This window comes from Trachurus japonicus, chromosome 14 (genome assembly GCF_045865225.1).
Source record: "Trachurus japonicus isolate A0001 chromosome 14, Traja_1.0".
Classification (NCBI taxonomy): domain Eukaryota; kingdom Metazoa; phylum Chordata; class Actinopteri; order Carangiformes; family Carangidae; genus Trachurus; species Trachurus japonicus.
In genome coordinates, this window is record NC_140920.1 from 28,729,134 (window position 1) to 28,736,886 (window position 7,753).

The window sequence follows — 7,753 nt, forward strand, 5'->3', positions numbered from 1 at the left end:
ACAAGGGGGCAGTTGTCGGTCTGAGAAGTGAAGCTCACTTCCGCGTTCAAAAAACTGCAATCCCCTCGGATTCCTCTGGGGGCTGGTGTCAGAAGGGAGCATTCCCCATAGACCCCCATGTTAAAATCGCCGACTTTACATCCTCAGTAAACATGTTAAAAGCCTGGTGTCAGAACGTTTTTTCGTCTCAATCGATAGTTTCTACCCCCGCACACACTCTGAGGGGGGTGAATTTTTTTTTAACTCTGCCGTTTTACTGTTATAAGGTTAAAATTCTGACCAATTAGGGCGCGGAAACGTTGAGTGACAGGTCCGAGCAGCTCCGTGGACAGCTGCTTCGAGGCCAGTGGGCGGGAACTCGGCCGGCCAATCCAACATGGCGCTGTTCAGGCCGCCATATTTGAGTCACAAAAACGACTCCCCAAAACCAATGGGTGACGTCACGGACGCTACGTCCATTCTTTTTACAGTCTATGGTTATAAATGATAGGGTTACAGACAGCAGAGTTATAGATTACAGACAGCAGAGTTATAGATTACAGACAGGAGAGTTATAGATTACAGACAGGAGAGTTATAGATTACAGACAGGAGAGTTATAGATTATAGAGGTACAGACATCAGAGTTATAGATGATAGAGGTACAACAGAGGTAGACAGCAGAGTTATAGATTATAGAGGTACAGACAGTAGAGTTATAGATTATAGAGTTACAGACAGAAGAGTTATAGATTATAGAGGTACAGACAGTAGAGTTATAGATTATAGAGTTACAGACAGCAGAGTTATAGATTATAGAGGTACAGACAGTAGAGTTATAGATTATAGAGTTACAGACAGAAGAGTTATAGATTATAGAGGTACAGACAGAAGAGTTATAGAGTTATAGATTATAGAGGTACAGACAGAAGAGTTATAGATTATAGAGGTACAGACAGAAGAGTTATAGAGTTATAGAGGTACAGACAGAAGAGTTATAGATTATAGAGGTACAGACAGTAGAGTTATAGATTATAGAGGTACAGACAGCAGAGTTATAGATTATAGAGGTACAGACAGAAGAGTTATAGAGTTATAGATTATAGAGGTACAGACAGAAGAGTTATAGATTATAGAGGTACAGACAGTAGAGTTATAGATTATAGAGGTACAGACAGAAGAGTTATAGAGTTATAGATTATAGAGGTACAGACAGAAGAGTTATAGATTATAGAGGTACAGACAGAAGAGTTATAGATTATAGAGGTACAGACAGTAGAGTTATAGATTATAGAGGTACAGACAGAAGAGTTATAGAGTTATAGAGTTATAGAGGTACAGACAGAAGAGTTATAGATTATAGAGGTACAGACAGAAGAGTTATAGAGTTATAGAGGTACAGACAGAAGAGTTATAGATTATAGAGGTACAGACAGTAGAGTTATAGATTATAGAGGTACAGACAGAAGAGTTATAGAGTTATAGATTATAGAGGTACAGACAGAAGAGTTATAGATTATAGAGGTACAGACAGAAGAGTTATAGAGTTATAGATTATAGAGGTACAGACAGAAGAGTTATAGATTATAGAGTTACAGACAGAAGAGTTATAGATTATAGAGGTACAGACAGAAGAGTTATAGATTATAGAGTTACAGACAGTAGAGTTATAGATTATAGAGGTACAGATAGCAGAGTTATAGATTATAGAGGTACAGACAGCAGAGTTATAGATTATAGAGGTACAGACAGTAGAGTTATAGATTATAGAGGTACAGATAGCAGAGTTATAGATTATAGAGGTACAGACAGTAGAGTTATAGAGTTATAGAGGTACAGACAGCAGAGTTATAGATTATAGAGGTACAGACAGAAGAGTTATAGAGTTATAGAGGTACAGACAGCAGAGTTATAGATTATAGAGGTACAGACAGCAGAGTTATAGATTATAGAGTTACAGACAGTAGAGTTATAGATTATAGAGGTACAGATAGCAGAGTTATAGATTATAGAGGTACAGACAGAAGAGTTATAGAGTTATAGAGGTACAGACAGCAGAGTTATAGATTATAGAGGTACAGACAGTAGAGTTATAGATTATAGAGGTACAGACAGAAGAGTTATAGATTATAGAGGTACAGACAGCAGAGTTATAGATTATAGAGGTACAGACAGCAGAGTTATAGATTATAGAGGTACAGACAGCAGAGTTATAGATTATAGAGGTACAGACAGCAGAGTTATAGATTATAGAGGTACAGACAGTAGAGTTATAGATTATAGAGGTACAGACAGAAGAGTTATAGATTATAGAGGTACAGACAGCAGAGTTATAGATTATAGAGGTACAGACAGCAGAGTTATAGATTATAGAGGTACAGACAGCAGAGTTATAGATTATAGAGGTACAGACAGCAGAGTTATAGATTATAGAGGTACAGACAGTAGAGTTATAGAGTTATAGAGGTACAGACAGCAGAGTTATAGATTATAGAGGTACAGACAGTAGAGTTATAGATTATAGAGGTACAGATAGCAGAGTTATAGATTATAGAGGTACAGACAGTAGAGTTATAGAGTTATAGAGGTACAGACAGAAGAGTTATAGATTATAGAGGTACAGACAGTAGAGTTATAGATTATAGAGGTACAGATAGCAGAGTTATAGATTATAGAGGTACAGACAGAAGAGTTATAGATTATAGAGTTACAGACAGAAGAGTTATAGATTATAGAGGTACAGACAGAAGAGTTATAGAGTTATAGATTATAGAGGTACAGACAGAAGAGTTATAGAGTTATAGATTATAGAGGTACAGACAGAAGAGTTATAGATTATAGAGTTACAGACAGAAGAGTTATAGATTATAGAGGTACAGACAGCAGAGTTATAGATTATAGAGGTACAGACAGAAGAGTTATAGATTATAGAGGTACAGACAGAAGAGTTATAGATTATAGAGGTACAGACAGCAGAGTTATAGATTATAGAGGTACAGACAGAAGAGTTATAGATTATAGAGTTACAGACAGCAGAGTTATAGATTATAGAGGTACAGACAGAAGAGTTATAGAGTTATAGATTATAGAGGTACAGACAGAAGAGTTATAGATTATAGAGGTACAGACAGAAGAGTTATAGATTATAGAGTTACAGACAGAAGAGTTATAGATTATAGAGGTACAGACAGAAGAGTTATAGATTATAGAGGTACAGACAGCAGAGTTATAGATTATAGAGGTACAGACAGCAGAGTTATAGATTATAGAGGTACAGACAGAAGAGTTATAGATTATAGAGTTACAGACAGCAGAGTTATAGATTATAGAGGTACAGACAGAAGAGTTATAGATTATAGAGGTACAGACAGCAGAGTTATAGATTATAGAGGTACAGATAGCAGAGTTATAGATTATAGAGGTACAGACAGAAGAGTTATAGATTATAGAGTTACAGACAGCAGAGTTATAGATTATAGAGTTACAGACAGCAGAGTTATAGATTATAGAGGTACAGACAGCAGAGTTATAGATTATAGAGTTACAGACAGAAGAGTTATAGATTATAGAGGTACAGACAGTAGAGTTATAGATTATAGAGTTACAGACAGCAGAGTTATAGATTATAGAGGTACAGACAGAAGAGTTATAGATTATAGAGGTACAGACAGAAGAGTTATAGATTATAGAGGTACAGACAGCAGAGTTATAGATTATAGAGGTACAGACAGAAGAGTTATAGATTATAGAGTTACAGACAGCAGAGTTATAGATTATAGAGGTACAGACAGAAGAGTTATAGAGTTATAGATTATAGAGGTACAGACAGAAGAGTTATAGATTATAGAGGTACAGACAGAAGAGTTATAGATTATAGAGTTACAGACAGAAGAGTTATAGATTATAGAGGTACAGACAGAAGAGTTATAGATTATAGAGGTACAGACAGCAGAGTTATAGATTATAGAGGTACAGACAGCAGAGTTATAGATTATAGAGGTACAGACAGAAGAGTTATAGATTATAGAGTTACAGACAGCAGAGTTATAGATTATAGAGGTACAGACAGAAGAGTTATAGATTATAGAGGTACAGACAGCAGAGTTATAGATTATAGAGGTACAGACAGCAGAGTTATAGATTATAGAGGTACAGACAGCAGAGTTATAGATTATAGAGGTACAGATAGCAGAGTTATAGATTATAGAGGTACAGACAGAAGAGTTATAGATTATAGAGTTACAGACAGCAGAGTTATAGATTATAGAGGTACAGACAGCAGAGTTATAGATTATAGAGGTACAGACAGAAGAGTTATAGATTATAGAGTTACAGACAGCAGAGTTATAGATTATAGAGGTACAGACAGCAGAGTTATAGATTATAGAGGTACAGATAGCAGAGTTATAGATTATAGAGGTACAGATAGAAGAGTTATAGATTATAGAGTTACAGACAGAAGAGTTATAGATTATAGAGGTACAGACAGAAGAGTTATAGATTATAGAGTTACAGACAGCAGAGTTATAGATTATAGAGGTACAGACAGAAGAGTTATAGAGTTATAGATTATAGAGGTACAGACAGAAGAGTTATAGATTATAGAGTTACAGACAGCAGAGTTATAGATTATAGAGGTACAGATAGCAGAGTTATAGATTATAGAGGTACAGACAGAAGAGTTATAGATTATAGAGTTACAGACAGCAGAGTTATAGATTATAGAGGTACAGACAGCAGAGTTATAGATTATAGAGGTACAGATAGCAGAGTTATAGATTATAGAGGTACAGACAGAAGAGTTATAGATTATAGAGTTACAGACAGCAGAGTTATAGATTATAGAGGTACAGATAGCAGAGTTATAGATTATAGAGTTACAGACAGCAGAGTTATAGATTATAGAGTTACTGTACAGGCAGCAGCGTTACAGACAGCAGTAGATGTCAGTGACAGGACACAGCCTGTTATCCAGATAGTCCAGAGTGCGGTGATGAGGTGACATGCTGACTGTGATCAGCTGCTGCTGGCTCACTGACAGTGTCAGTCCAGATGCAGCAGCTCTGAACCCTCATGTGTCCACATGTGAGGAGCAGCACGCTGCAGCGCTGCAGCACGCTGCTCCGTGTCTGGGTGAGTCAGTGTTGTGAAGGAGCATCACTGCTCCACTCTGACTCCAGAGAGACGCCTGAGGGGAGTCATTTAACTGTTGTCAGCTCTGATCACAAGCCGCTCTCAAAAGGAGTCGTCATTACTTTATTTCCTCTAAAGTCACAGGAACTAATTACACAGTTAAAGAACCCGGTCTCAGAGGAACAGCATAGGCTAATGATTACACACACACACACACACACACACTTTGTGGGGAGTGCTCCCCCCTCATGAGGTATAATTACTGCAGATGGTATATCAGATGAATTTGATTGACATGTCAGCTCATTGTCATACGTGACTGATATTTACAGGTTAAAAACATAATTTGGAGACATTTGTATGAAAGAAACAAATCTTTTTGAACAGTTTCTGAAGCTTTCTGTCCAGTGGGTGGTATTAAGAACTACAATGCATACGTGCGGTAAAAAAGAAAAGGAAACATTCAGTGGCCCTAACATGGATGAGGATTTATTCCAACACTCCTGTAAAATGTAATAAAAAATAATAATATATTTTTTTTTTACAGTAAAACACTATGACACAAAAAGCGTCTGTAGTGATCCAGTTGTGCCCTCTGGTGGAGCAGCAGTGCCATCACAACTGTCAGTGAAGCTCCAGCTCATTGACAATAAATGAACATTATACAGCTACTGTGATGTGACAGTTCCAGTTGAGCTCAGCTGGTATATTGCGTATACAACTAGTCAAACAGGCAGTGGCCATTTTATTTGTGGCACATTCAGTTCAGTTCAGTCAGTACTCCTCCGGGTCAGATGTGACTCAAAGTGAAAGTTGTTCAGTCCTATTGTGACTTGAGATGAAACACTGGATTATTTGATTTATTCAAAAGTACATTTTTCATGACAGTAAACTGTTGTATCAACATCTACAGAACCTAAAAGGTCTCATTTTCACATTGCATTTGTTTCACTGAAGAACGCCGGGAGTCGACGGACACTTCATGGAGGAACGGGCAAGAAAAAGGCTCTAAAACTCTCAAAGTATTCTTTTGTTCTTTCTATGTTAACTGGGTCACTTGTTTAATTTATTCATGGACATTATGAGGCATAAAGTTTGCTCCACTAATTGTAATCCATGACCTAGGTAGTTTTATTGGCATGTGCAGTGATGTGATCCATGTAAATGCACTGTTAAATTATTAAAGTTAGAATAATGCATTAAAATAGATTATTATTAGTTAATAATAAGTCTTTGAATAAAAGTGTAAAATATCAGTGAGACTGTGAACTATAAAAACTGTTAAACTGTGTGCTGTAAAACTTGTTGAAACATGTTAAACATTTAATTCAGTTAAAAAGTTTGAAATAGGAATAATGAGTGTAAATTGAGTGTCATTTCATTTGAAGCTAGACTACTAAAGTCCTTTTCATTGAAAATTGTGAAAGTTAAAGTGGCATGTGCGTCCATAGTCTTTTCTAAGGTTTTTCACCTGTGACCAATGTGAAATAAAAGTCAGGAAGTTAAATGCACTAAGTGAAGTCCAGCGTCTGGTTTTAAAAAGTGTGGGGCCCTTCCCTTTCAAGTGTGGGAAAGCTTGCAGAACATACAATTGTTGTTTTTGGTTGTGTTTAACTTTTAAATTCCATTCATACAGGTGTTGTGTACACTTCATTTTATCTTATCTTCTTTAACTCACCAGAGTTATATTTAGAAGACGTAACCCTAACAGTCCTTTTTACCACTTAATAAATGAGTAAAGGGCCATTGCAATGCATATATTGCAGTCTTACTGTTGAATCACAGATCTACAGAACCTATTGTTTTTAGTTGTGTTTAACTTTTAAATCCCATTCACTTATATCTTATATCACATTATTCATGACCCTGGGGGGAAAGACCTGTTGTTTGAGCTTGAATCTGAATAATGTGACTTTGAGATGACAGTCAAAAACTCATATCCTGAGGACTCACTGGTTGTGCTATTTTCTGTTTGGAAAGTTCACCAGCAGGAGGCAGTAAAGTCTACAACAGCACTACACACTGAGCATGGAGGCAATATGGTTGAAAACAGTTACAATAGGCTAACACTATTATCATCATCACACTTATTGCTCTTTGCTTTGTCCACTTCCTGACAGATTGACCTTAAACGCTGGTTACACACTCTGTTACTGCAGACATTTTGAACTGCCATAGAGAAGGAAAGCATCAACTATTTACTGGTTGCATTAGAGTGAACCAGGGAGCAGAAAGTCACTTGAGTCTATTTTGGTCCAAATATAAGAAGCTTGCATTTAGCCGAGCACAGCCTTCATTTTGTGCTTCACTTCATTTTTCAAGGGAAAATATCTGACTCTGCTTCTTCGTTTAAATCGGTTTTCTTCACATTGCCAACAAGGTAAATACTGCAAAATCAATTCAACATGAAAAATATGATTGTAAAATGAAGTCATGAATACTTCAGGACACACATCTTATCTTCATTCATCATTCAGTTCATTAGGGGTTTAAAAAAGAACATATAATCGAACATTATTATTCTATTTTTTTGTTTGTGTTTTTTTGTGTTGGGGAAACTGGAGCTCCTGGAGAAAACCCAGGCCATCACAGGACAGTTGAGTCCCTGTGTGCCACTGCCACAAGTTCACAGTAAGATGCCC